The 13,442-nt window shown below is 40.5% G+C and overlaps 1 long non-coding RNA gene across 1 annotated transcript; it reads left to right on the forward strand.

The window, feature by feature from the left end:
- Positions 1-9,056: 9,056 nt before the first annotated feature.
- On the forward strand, positions 9,057-11,787 carry LOC111247210 (uncharacterized). The gene is made up of 3 exons (XR_002672009.2): positions 9,057-9,161; positions 9,921-10,174; positions 10,672-11,787. It is a non-coding gene; the product is annotated as an uncharacterized LOC111247210 (long non-coding RNA).
- The last annotated feature ends 1,655 nt before the right edge of the window (positions 11,788-13,442 follow it).

A 13,442-nucleotide genomic window follows, 5' to 3' on the forward strand; every position in this document is an offset into this window, starting at 1 on the left:
CGGAAGAGGCAGACTTCCGGCAGATAAATGGACTTGAGGAACGTTTTCTCGACTGCGCTATGATTTACCACGTTTTTTTTTATCCAACCTCCTACTAGCAAGAGGGTAATGGTTCAGCTTTGGCATTCAATTACGCTTTCAATAGTCTCACGGAGAAGAAACTCCGACAAGTGGAAGAAGCCAGATGAAGATTATATTGGTTATTTGTTTGAAATAAAAAGCAGGTATGCTCGATTATGCCATGTTGAAATGTTACTCTTAAAGCCAGTATTTCAGCCAGCATCAGCTTGAGTTCAATGCATTCATTAAGTTGAATTCAATGAGTTCATTAATGCAATGTAACTAAGTTATAGGGTAACATGAATTTAACTAACGGATTAATAAGCTCAACGAGTGTTTTCCATTCAATTCACATTGAACTATGGCCGATGATTGCAAAAAGTTTTTTGTGTGATATTCATACATGCCTTCGTCTGTATGTAGAAAAATTTGACTTAATTCATATGCGCCGGCAAGCTTCTTTTTTACTTACATTTAATATCCTAGGTAAGGTGTCACTTAGCTAGAAAATGGTTAAATTCTAAGTTACTATTGCTTCTTTATACATGCGGTAATAGTATTATAAAATATTGTTTGCTGGTATTATTTATTATAGCATACAATATTAGGTACATTGCCAATGTATAAATGATATATTGAGCACAATAGTTGTGTTGGACCATGTTGGACCATGAACAGAATTAAACTTTAAATGCCGTTGGACACACAGCTTTATTGTTCAGTGTATGGCTGCCATCATGGTTATGACTGAGTCACAATCCCTCGAATACTTTTTCCCTTCCTAATTAGTTTAATTCTCTATATGTTGAGGGAGAGTAACATTTTAAGATCGCATAGCCGATCTAACGCCTTCTGAAAGTTTTTGGTATAAATATTAATACCCAGATCTAATCGTTTCCGCTTCAATTTACACCGTTTTTCAATTTATTCCCTGTTGTAGCTACAGAGGAAGCGGCATCTAAGTCATAATCAACTATGCATGAATATATAGCATTTCCAGAATCGAGCTTTGATTCGTACACTCCACGAAGCTTATCCGTGCCGTACGTCTGCCTGTCATGGATAGCGAACATACGTATGAATGAGTGTAAGCATCTCTTCGAACTTTGGGCGTGACTCGTAACTTTGAAGTTGACCAACAGCATCAGCAGCAGTAATTCGTCTACGTGCTGCTTTGTAATAGTGGCTCTGGTGCCAGTCGAGTTAACAGGCGATGGAGCGCCCTAAGACCAGGCCACTACGCCCTACGGCTGACGGCCCCCCTCAGCTGATCTTTGTAATGTAGTCAGATAATGATATTTTAGTTTCCTGTTCACTCGTCACACGAACAGAATCTAGATTCAGAGACAAACCCAGACAGAGGCTGAGGTTTTATTCGCACTAGTCACTGACAAATTCATGATAGCGCAAAGGGTGGAGTTCACTCTGTGCAACATCGATTGAACACCAACTTGTCTACTTCGGCGTTAACAACGTGAAGCCAGCAACGAATCTAAGTCGCTTCGGTCAAAAGTCATATTTGAGCGAGCTTTAAGTCGGTCCAATTATATTTTCAGTGTAGCTGCTCATCGTTTCATCAGCCTGGTATTGCCATTATTATATTGCTATTATTACTTAGCCACTTAGTATAAATTATCTTCTGTTTTTCGTGGGAAGAAAGTATCGTTTAGGTACATCGAAGTCTCTTTGGCACCCATCACTAGTTCATATATTAATATTATTTCTAGCGTTTACCTAAAACAGATAGATGTTTTCTTTGTAATCTCTTCGTATATTGCTCGTTGGATCGTTTATCTGCGTCACTTGCCTCGGTATTTGAGTAATGGGAACGTTCAAGTTTTCAACGTAAGAAAGGCAAATCTCACTTGAGGGAGGACTGTAAAAGATTGACAAGGAATAGATATATGGAAAAGAGAAAGATAAAGTTCCCTTATCTAGTCGTGCTGCTGTAGTTGCCTTTCGGTCTTGACGGCCAGGTTTCCTGTTCCTGTCGCCTTTTTTCCACATTCGATAGCCGCAGTAGTTCTTCGAACAGATGAATGTGGGGTGTCTTTGACGAGGGAAGAGCTGTTCATTCGGTTCTTCGTGTTCCGCTTAATATCACCCTCCAAGCAATCCAGCTAGACAGCAACGACAACGATCCGCCGCTAGCTAACTGAAGCGAGCTATGCCGAAGCTACTTGGCAGCCTTAAACGAAGACAAGCGCTCAGCGCAAGAATAAGCGGAAGAGAACAGCGGGAGCAAGCGATGGTCGATTTCATAAATTTCGACTCAGGTTTCAGGAACGCCAACATGCGTCAGCCGTGTTGCCGATAGAGAGAGAAGAAGCGCTACGTACAATGAGGGAAGCTATCGGAGGAGGCCACCACCAATGCCTCTTAGCAGTGCATCAACTCGGAACGACCGTGAGCTCAATAACGGAACTATGGCTGGCGACGTTGAGCCGTGACTACGAACTCAATATTGTTGCCTGCCGCAGGATCACTGCAGGGGCAGACCCGTCTGTGAGGACTGGCGGTGTCTCTCCATCCTCGCTGGGTATGGTGTTGGCTCAGAAGTGGTGGGGTTGCTTAAGCAAGCCAGTAGCTCAATGTTGAAACTCCTTCGGATGATTTTAAACTGCCAATAAGTTCCGATGCTTCGGAGCAGTTGGGAATGCTTATGCAGAAAAAAGGAAATGGGTAGCGAAACCAGATCGGGGGGAGGGGGGCAATAGCAGGAAGTGAATTAGTGGGTGACGAGAAAATTGATTAGGAGAACGGCGTTGAGCCAGCGCCACTGCGAAGGCTAAATTCATTTGAATATATACGTTATATCTGGCATGCATACAGAGATGCGAAGGTGGTAAAGTTGGGATCGTTATAAACGCCCAGGTCTTTATTGATAATTAATTTGTAATGCTTTCGGATTAGAAAGAGTATAATTCGCAACTGTGAAGCACCTCACCGTTGCTAACCTTGTGTCTCGAATATCTTGAAATCATTAGGTGAAAATGTCAATAGTGATGCTTCCTCAAAAGTAACCAGGACGTTTGACCCAGGTTACCTAGCGAGGCTATTGTAGCCTAATAATAAGGAAATCGATGACCTTAAATTGATAGTAACCACAAATAACTATGCGGATATGTCTTATGCTGAGTTAGGGTATTTTCCTGGTAATTGGCATATCTATTGCGGAAGACACGTACACGATCACCGGCGATGGCAAACATCGGACATTTGGGTTACAGTCTAGCCTCGAGTTTTTGCCGCCTACAGAATTAAATTCGCAAAGTCTTAGTTGCTTGTGCGACACTTATGTTTCATTGTTTACAGATATTTTGACTAAAATTCGCCTAAATTTTTTCATGGAGAGTCCACAAAGCTCAACCCGTTTAAAAAGGCGTTCGCACCTGTGTTTACGCAGACGTACCAGTTCCGCTTAACTTTTTTTTCCTGACAAAGTGGTCCATCACTGTCTACTGCGTTGCGGACATTTTGCGTTTCTCTGAGCATGGGGCGACTAGAAGCCGACCACTCTTTAACTGAGACTAACTCTTAAAACTGCGCGCGATTGGTGTATCGTTTTGGCTGACATGTAACAAAGTGGAGAATACTTTTGAAACACGCAATAGTTGCTAAAATATAAGTACTGATAAATTGCTAATTGCTTTTTCATGATTCCAGATGTTTATATTCTACCAGTTCTTCTACTTTTAAGTATTTCACATATATTGCACTGTTCTCGAAGTGTGTCCAAAAAAACATTGGATATTTATATCTCCTAGACTCGCTACGAATGTCACATCGTTATGCGAACTTGGGCATTCCATGATCTTGCCTGTACATGTGTCAGTGTCACCTCAATATATAGTGACCTTGAAACATGGCATGGGAAAACGTGCCCACATGGCTTAAGTAAACGATAGTTTCCCATTAATGTCCTATTTGCGTGTCTTCCATTGAGACAACAGTAGGATAATATACCCGACCTCGGTGCTAGTTGGTTGCTCCGTACTGCCTGCGGCAATAACCTAGCTGCCTTTGAACCATCGTAGAATTTCTTATGAAATAGGCAACATTTTTAACATCCGTTGTAGGCTATAAGCCATTGGCATACACGCAGACGCTCAAAAACACGCGTTCGAATGCACGTATATATATATATATATATATATATATATATATATATATATATATATATATATATATATATATAGGCAGTGTATGTACGCGAACTTCCTGCTTACATGGCAAGTTTATGTGGAAAGGCAGAACGACCGATCCCCTACTATAGAAAACCATTGCTGACCAATCAATCCCGCAACAGTATTGAGCTGGTTTCAGCCCAGAAACGAAACGTAACCACCGAACTATATAAGAGAGAAAGCTATTGCACTTAATTGACGTATGCTACACGATTGATTTTGGTTATTTGACTATCATTGTAAAACTGTATGGCGACCGATGGCAGAGGCAGGATGTAAAGCACAACCTGTTCTTGCCTAATTCGCTAAGTCAGCTATCAGATCCCTATGGACGCGTTCGGGTTGCATTGCATTTACGTTGGCTTGTGTTTGGTAATAGGTGTGGACGCATGTGATTGTTTGTGTGTTCGCAGGGAATGCGTTTGTATGAAAACCCGCTATCTGTTCTTGCATCTGTTCTATGCTCGACACCCTGGCTAGTTCATTTTAAACATACTGATAACGCTATAAGCATTAAGGCGAATTCCCATTACTTATCATTAACGCAGATAACCACTATATGAGAAGACAATTCCAAATGCGGAAGTATGTGTATGCTCTCCGAAATAGATCATTCTGAGTGATAAACAACTTAAAAGCATTGTCGTTTGTGTATATTAGGTGTTCATCATTAAATTATTATAAATAAGAACCATAAAATAACAGCTTTGCGATCGACTCATGAGCTGCCGGACATGTATCCGGCTCTAGTTATTCTACCATTTTCTGTCAACACAAAAACGCAACCCCATATGAAAGCTTCTTCTGCACTGTTATTTTGATACAAACTGTTTTTGTGTACACGTGCGGTTATCTGTCCCCGAAAGGTTTCGCTGAATTTCAATACTTCTAAATTATATCACGTTATCTTTAAAGCTCACTTGTTTTGTATTAAATTACAGCTTTGTATCAAATTCAGTTTGTGAATACTATGCGCTAACAGCTGTAAACGTGTACGCCATAGAGACAGTTATTTTCGTCGCCGATACAGGGAGTGTATGCAGATTTCATGGAAAAGGGAATAAAAATCTATCGATATGATGCTGTCGAAAACCGTAAAGACGAGATGAAGATAGAAACGATGAAATACAGAGAAGAACGTAGAAGATGCTTGGGACGAAAAGCATAGCCAAGATGCGCTTTTACTTTAGATCGATTCCAAAATCAGGTCTCTTGTTCATCTTGAAAATGTATCTGGAATCGCCATAGATTAATGTAGAGATATACACAGTCCCTGGGTTAAGTTCAGCTGAACTAAAAATGCTTGCGCCTGCCTGGGTTTGGTTGGCTGAGATTTGCGGCATAACATAGGGGTATCAATAGCTTAATAAACAGCTGTTGCATCACTGAATGTTATGGGCTAGCGCGTACTTTTTAGAATGTTAAAATCCAGTTTTATTGTTATTAAAGAGGACTTTATGGACATTTAACAATCGGAAGGGGCGTAAATTTAAGGCTAGTCACAATAATTTGTTTTTGACATGGCTCAAACTTCGAAATTTCTTCAACGTATAACATTTGGGGAGCGTTCAGCGAATCCTATTGGAATAAACAGGTACAGAATAACTAACCGACCTATTATGAATACATATTGATCTTACCTCTATATTATTATGCGCGAAGGCCTTTTATTACGATCTTCCGTCGAGAGGCCCTAGTTGAAGTCGCACGCCCTGTCTAACCCCTCTCTGCAAAAGGTCGATCATCACTGAAATAGAATAGAGGCTTTTTTCTATTCGAAATATAGCGTAGGTAAGGTATTTATATAATGAAGTTATTCACCTTCGGCCTGATTTCTAACGTTATTTCTTTCAGATGTACAGCATTTCGAGGGAACGGCCATGTCGGGTATAATGAGTTTGCTAGCCAATAAACAGATACATTGACCGCAAAGTTTCTGGTCTTGAGTAGTATTCAAATTGCCTTTGTAATGAGCACTTTTTTAATGACTCAACGTTCGATTGCATCTGGTAATGTCATTAAACTGCACACAATAAATGTGCCGAAGCTTATTAGAGATCCTTTATAATCTAAGTAATATATACCTTCTTCTGTTTACTTTTTGAGTGACGTGTTCATACACAAAAAAGCCTGTTTCACGTAGGTCAAAGATGCGGTTCAGTTCCGGCGGTTGAATTTGCTTCTGCGGAGACCTCTATCCATTAGTTCTAAAGTTTGCTTTTCTCTGAACTAGCCCGGTTTTTAACAATGATGTTGGTTTTTGGCGCAGTTATATTTGAGAATGCATCGGCCAACGATTGATTCAGTCTACGTGCGTGAACTAAATGTTGGCCGATGACACACGCGAAACACGGAATATTGCTGTAACGTCAACAGAAGGCCGACACATTCGACGCGTATTCGAACTTTTCGCCTAAATGCCGACTTTAACTCAGAAGAGATTTATGTGGTGTATAGGTAACGTGGTTTGGCCTCACAATCGAAAGGAAGGAAAATTAGCGGAGAATTCGTCATAGCTGTGCACCGCTCTCCGTCTAGAGGAATCTCCCGAGCTATAATGGCAAGAGGCACGAACGACTGCTGAAAGCGCATTCGTCGGTGCCCACAGATTACTGTATATAGGGATGTAGGGCAATCTGGACGACGGCCGAGGTGTTGAAACGAGGTTTTAATGAAAGCGGAAGCATAAAAAACATCGAATTCGTTTATCCCTACGACTCAGTCACCGCCGCTATCGCCCGGCCCCGCACCTTCCACAGCTGGTCGGCTCAATGACTAAGTCACTCAGAAATTAAGCTAAAAGTTACCGCTGACTGCCAACCAGCTTTAGCTGACTCTCTCTAGTTAAACAGACAGGGTCTAGTGAGTTAGGTTTCTATAAAGCGTAATCTAGCAGCAGCGCGACCGATGAGGCAATTAACATACACATTAACACTAACCTAGCCACATTGCCCATCGGGGTAACGATTCGTACCCGCATCGTGTCAAGCGAACGTGGCGCATGGCCGGAACCGAGGAAGCGCTGGGTGTCGGGAATGTGATCGAAGTCCCCCACCAGAGTCGGGTTAGTAGAACCGGAAGTGCAGCGGCAAGAGAGTAGTATTTTCGCAGGCGGCTTCTGCTTGTTGGCTTGATACAGACTAGGGGAACAAGGGGGACGAGAGAGAGAGAGAGAGAGAGAAAATCAAATACAGAGATCTAGGAAACGTGTCATATAATGTTGTTTAAGTATCTGCGCGCTGGATAAGAACTGTAGCATGATGAATAGTAGGCAAAAAACCGTGTAACTCTATGATCAATAGAAATGGCCGAAACGAATGTGCGCTTTGTGTCACATCGTTGATTTGTCTGGAGAACGCAGCGAGCGTTGAGAGTTCATTGCCAATAATTTTAAATAGAAAAGTCAAATGTGATTAATATGTACATTGGGAATGCTTAAAAGTGCAATAATAATAATAATTTAAAAAATGCATAGTAACAGTGGGAAAGCGTATTTCGGGTTATAATAAAGCACAATCAGTTCACTAAACACATTTGATCTATTTTTAAGACATCTAATGGCCTTTCGAGCAAGGGAAACAGATTATATAGGTCAGTTGTTTAACTTCTACTTTTTTTTTCTACAAGAGAGACCTATTACTGTTCGGTTAAATTAGATTATATATTATATAGAATCAACTAAAGTATATAGAAATCACGCTGTGCAAAGTATACTGCTGCCAGACCTGTCAGCTTAGTCGGGAAAATACTAGGACCTAAGATTCGAATTTTTTTTTTCTTATTATACGCGCAATAATATGATAACAAAGTTTATACGTTACGCTTACAGCTTTTGGGATAAAATAAAATATGACATTTCATTAAGTCTAGAGTATTGCTGGTTAGGGACTTCTACAGCGCTGTCTGATCTTGCCATGTAGTATTCTATGCAATGTGACTATATAATAAGATAAACGTGACGTATAAAAATAAGTGTCAGCTATGGATGAACATGCAGCGAAAAATTTGCTAATTTAGCTCATACATCGGATTTCCCGAATTTGAACTTCCCTGCTATTGCGTCGAGATAATTCCAGTCAAGTTGACCTGTCCTAAAACGGGTGATTGACAATGAAATACCTCGAATATCCCAAGCATAAACTATTCAGCGAGGTTTTCCAGAAAATTCCGAGTCGATTTAATAATATCTTTAATATAATAATCTTTAATAAGCCAAACGTTCCAGAAAGGAATAACCGAACGGTCTAGCACCTTCGTTATTGCAGGTTCTTACTATACCTCTATCTGGACTTCTAAACTTCTAAACTAGAAGTGTGTTCCGCCACCCATCCTCAGATCGGACCAGCAACTAAGTTACCTGATGAATGAAATACCGAACCATAAAGCCTTGCCATTCAGCTCCTGGTGGCGCATACGAAGTATCCAAACATTCTGGCTTTTTTTTTTTTATAAATTAAACCAAAGATCTTGTTGCTTTGTTACTTCTACGATACTCGGTTGGCTATCGTTAATCATAACGCGATATTTTATTCGCGCTTTTCTCGGCTTTTACCTCATTCTAAGCGTGACTGCAATACACACATCAGTTTTTAATATATCCAAGAATAATGGGCAGTAGCATAACCGTAACAGTCCTTGAAAGAACTGTTAAAAAAAGAATATGTGTTGTCATTGTTCAGCTAAAAAAAGACGTATTCTTAAATGCTTTTTCCGTGAGAGGTATTACCAAAGCATCTCAGAAAGCAAGCCCACCACAGAAAAAGAGAGATTTAAAGAGAGAAGCAATAAGCAGCTATGTCATACAAAGAACGAAAATTCTTTGGCTGCCGGTCAGAAGATTATCCTCCTTACGAACCTTTCGGACAATTTCTTTATTCTCTAATAGCCTTACATCGATTGGTTCCGAATTTGTCGGTGCGTACGCCTATTGGACGTCTATCTATACTGGCCGACGATAAAGAGCATGCTAGGGGGGGAGGTAATCGGTTTATTTCGTTCGCAGTAGCACGCTTGCATCTAAGCACGCACTGACTACGTACTAACTCTCATCCAGCCTAAGCATCAACGAAAAACCCTTCTATCGCCCAGAGTCCTCTTGGCACTTTAGATGGGAATAGCAACTCTTTATCCTGTTATTCCCCACCGTTGCGACGGAAATCGAGGGGTTGACGGCCTGCAGTGAAGCCCTTAGCAGGAAACTTACTCGACAAGTATACTTGGCTTAGCAGAGGAGTAAAAGTTGGACGTGCTGCGTGCAAGACGTGGTGGCCACACGAACTCATGATTGTCTATAGATTTGCTCAACAACGTTACTTTTTTTTTAAAGAAAGTGATCCATTCCGTTAGAATTTACGGTGGTCCGTGTTGTTGAATTTAGTTCATATAAAAGCGAATTTAAGAGCTTGTGCAGCTTTTAGCTGGTAGATAGAAAAAGCTGTTTTGCTAGGCTAGCGTATACTACACGAGCTAATTTACACTGTCAGTAGCATTTCCCTGTAGTGTCAATTAAATGAGCATAATCAGGTCGTTCGTATTGTGATCAGGGAACCTGACTTTTCATTTTTGCAGCTAAAAGTAGCACGAAACTCTGAGTTCTTGTTGCGGTGTTCGAACCCGACTTGTGCACTACGAAGCCCATATAATGTATCTGCAATATTTTACCATTGGTTTCAGTTGGGCTTTCGGGCGCGCTGGATCATGCCGACGAAAAAAGGTCTAGCCAACGTTAGCTTAATCTCAGGAGATCAACAAAATGCCAGCTCGTAGCTGACTGGCTAATATTCCCATTGCCATGGCATTGTAGGAACTGGGTGGGGAAGTGTTCTGCAATCCTCACCTCCTACACTACAGAGATGCACCTGTTTCAAGATCTGGTAAGATGAAGTGAACTACAGCGTATCTCGGCTGTAGTTTACAACTCCCCTGAGGTGAGCGCCTGTTTCTCCCATGCAGGTCTTACTTTTCCCTTCTGCTACCTATCTAATAGAGCAGCTGCTCCGCATGACGTCAGTGTTGCCTGTCTTTTCTTGGCAATTTGCCAATATGGAGGATCTGTACCACAGCACCGAGTACCACCTATCCTACAAGAGTCACTGTAAAAGAATGTACTATACCACAAAAAACCTTTACCAGCAATACGAGAGCCTTAGCCACAGTCCTAGTGTATAGCTAGATCATTCGCCACCTGGACAAAGCCTGCCAGGTTCGCCTGTTGCCAGATGCGAACATGTAAATGAAACCAGCAAGGCTTGCTAAGAAATTAATTAGCCTATTCACTGGCACAGAATAATGAAAGGCCTTGTCTAGCGCAGATTTATTTAACCTGCCTATACAATCGAATAAGCATTTTAAAGTTGGTGCAGTTTATCTACTGACACTTAAATTTCTGTTAATACTCCCGATACATCTGATCGGTAAATTACAGAATCTCTTCGACGACCTACACAAGATGGAGGCTAGCGATTCATTTGCTGGCGCTAGTTGAGTTAGAGTATAGGTCAAGGCATTCGTACCGGCTACGGTCCTTGCATTGTGTTAATATGAAGTTTAGGTTTCACTTAGAAGCGATAGTTAAATGGCAAAGCATAGATGTTTTGGGTATCTTTAAACATGAATTTAAATTTGTCAAGTAAAGAAAGACCATAATCTGAAAAATGCAGAATGATCTATACCGAATATGGCACCTGAGTGAATACTTTCTCACGCCTTTTTCCCGAAAATGCAACTAAGCAGAAATGAATTAATAAGCAAAACGTGACCGTTAGGAAAGAGGCCGTTAATTTCTCTACTGAAAATCCAGCTGTGTTACATATAGTTATCTGAACCACTTCAATGTATTTACGATTTTTTTCGACAAATCCTATTGAAGGCCCTCTGGCTTGCCTCGCGTTAATCCAATGCAAAATAGTACGAATCAGCTCGAGCTTATCATTTTGTTTTTGGGCAGAACAAGATTCTTCTTTAAGCAGCAAAATTAATATGTGTCTATTACGATAGATAGCCTGTGAAAGCTTATCACAAGTGTAGTATCATGTGTACAGCCCCCCCCGAGACAATGTATGTACAACATAGTGCATCATAACCTGCTGATTACTTTTCAAGTTTACAATCAGTTAGAAATAACAGGTAGGTTAAGGTTGATATTTTAACAAGGAAAACGTGCTTTGAACGTAGGAAAATGTAGCAGAAGTTCAAAGGCAATATTGTAGGGAGCTTTGGGCAGATCCAGTTACGCGCCTTGCAACTAATCGGCTAAAAGATAAGGGTGAAGTGGACAAAACTATTCAGGATATCAATAGACAACGTCCCGGAAGACGACGAACATCAACAAGCTTTACCAGCCAAGAAAGAGTACAGGAGGTTTATGGCGAAACAACCAAGATATTTGTGATACCATAAAGTTGTAAGCTTGACGTCTGTAAACGAGATGTCCATCGCGTTTAGGGCGTTATAAATGGAAAAGCTCCCATAGTGGAATGTTCTAATCTGAACCTGACATTAGAATTCTGCGAATAAACGTAGAGCATTTTGTTGGTATACCCTGCCCAAGTCTCAAAAAATACGCCAATAGACTTTTTTTTTGTGGGTACACCTTTAAGATAGTCTGGAAGACTGAAAGATTTAGAAGTCGCTATTAAGCAGCAACGCATCGAGACGAAAAAAAAAACCAAACGAAATATTTCCTATTTGAAATGTATTGATTACAACAGTGATCACTTTGAACTTTGAGGAAAAGTTAGACATTTTAAAGTAATTATTTTCAATATATGTAAATTAAAATGTTTTTGGCGCGCTTTACACTTTTCTATTAAGAAGCAGTTGCGGCTTTGAAGAAAAAAGATCATCTGTAAGAGCAATGTCTGGAGAGCGTGTAGTCTGAGATAGAGCCTGCGGCTGTCATTTTTCTAATATCGCCATTATGATTCCTGCAATTAAAGGTCAATTGTATAGTGGAAATGGTCTAATTCCGTTCAGTAATGTTGGGTGTGCATGGTACGTTCATGGCATTTTTCGGTTCGTACACGTCAGCTATAATCGACAAGCCAGAACTCATGAATCAATAGTGAATAGCGTCTACAGTAGACCATCAGATAAACACCGTAGCAGCTATATATAGTTGCTTTAGGGTGATGTCCTTTGGCACAGTTGCATATATATGGACAAGTGAGAACTTTTACACAAGATCCATCCGTTATAGCACGGTAACAAAAGAAAAAGTAAGCATTTTTCTGATTCTCGGTCGACGCATGTAGCAACGATTAATGAATTGTTAATTCACCTGATGAATCTTTGTTCGGTGACATGGTCTGGCCGGTTGATACGTACTTATTATAAAATGTACACCGAACAATTAAAAAAAGTACCGAGGTTAGAACGTATAATATCCTTACATATGCTAAACCTAAGCGCCTACTTCAGTCAACTTTTAAGTAACTCGTTTCCACTATAGCCCTGGATGTCTCGTCGTGCAAAAGCGCTTTGACGAGACTCGTTTCCGAGCTCAAAGTTGCCTTCCAACATTTTTAAAATCAACGGCTTACTTTTCCTCTAGTAATAAATGTTTCGTCTGGCTCATACAGCCGTTTCTTGTTTTTTGGACGTAACGTCTAAGCATACCATAAACTATCTACAGTGCCTATGTGCCGTTTATGTATTGGACAACAAAATCAGCCAGCCCGAGCTTTGTCCTTTCTAGTTTCTAACGTTTGCATTATTTCAAAGCGTTTTCATTAGCTTTTAGAAATAATCATATAATCTTTTCTTTTTCGTGGTTGACGTCTGTAAGCGTAACGTAGAAAAGCCGTTGTTGGCATAACGACGGTATTTGATGTCTGGACGATAATAACTACAGAGCGTTGTACCATAACCTACTGCGTACATTAGCAGAAACAAGAGGTTTCACACCAAAAGATAACGTTATTTTATATTTGTGTCCATACACACACAGGGTTATTTTAAAATAAATTGTCGAAAATATATTCCCCGCCTTTTTAGCTGAATAGCTTTGAAAGCCGAGAATCGGCAGCAGTAGATGCGCTAACATTCTAGAAATGCATCTATTTAGAGTTAGGAGCGCTTTAACCATAAATGGAGCTCCGCAAAAAAAATAGTATACATTACAACTCTGTTAGAATGAAGGCAGAGATGTTGTGCAAGCCCACTAAGAAATTGTGACGTTCATGGTCAGAATACGTT

Source organism: Varroa destructor, unplaced genomic scaffold (genome assembly GCF_002443255.2).
Source record: "Varroa destructor unplaced genomic scaffold, Vdes_3.0 BEIS01000003.1, whole genome shotgun sequence".
NCBI lineage: Eukaryota > Metazoa > Arthropoda > Arachnida > Mesostigmata > Varroidae > Varroa > Varroa destructor.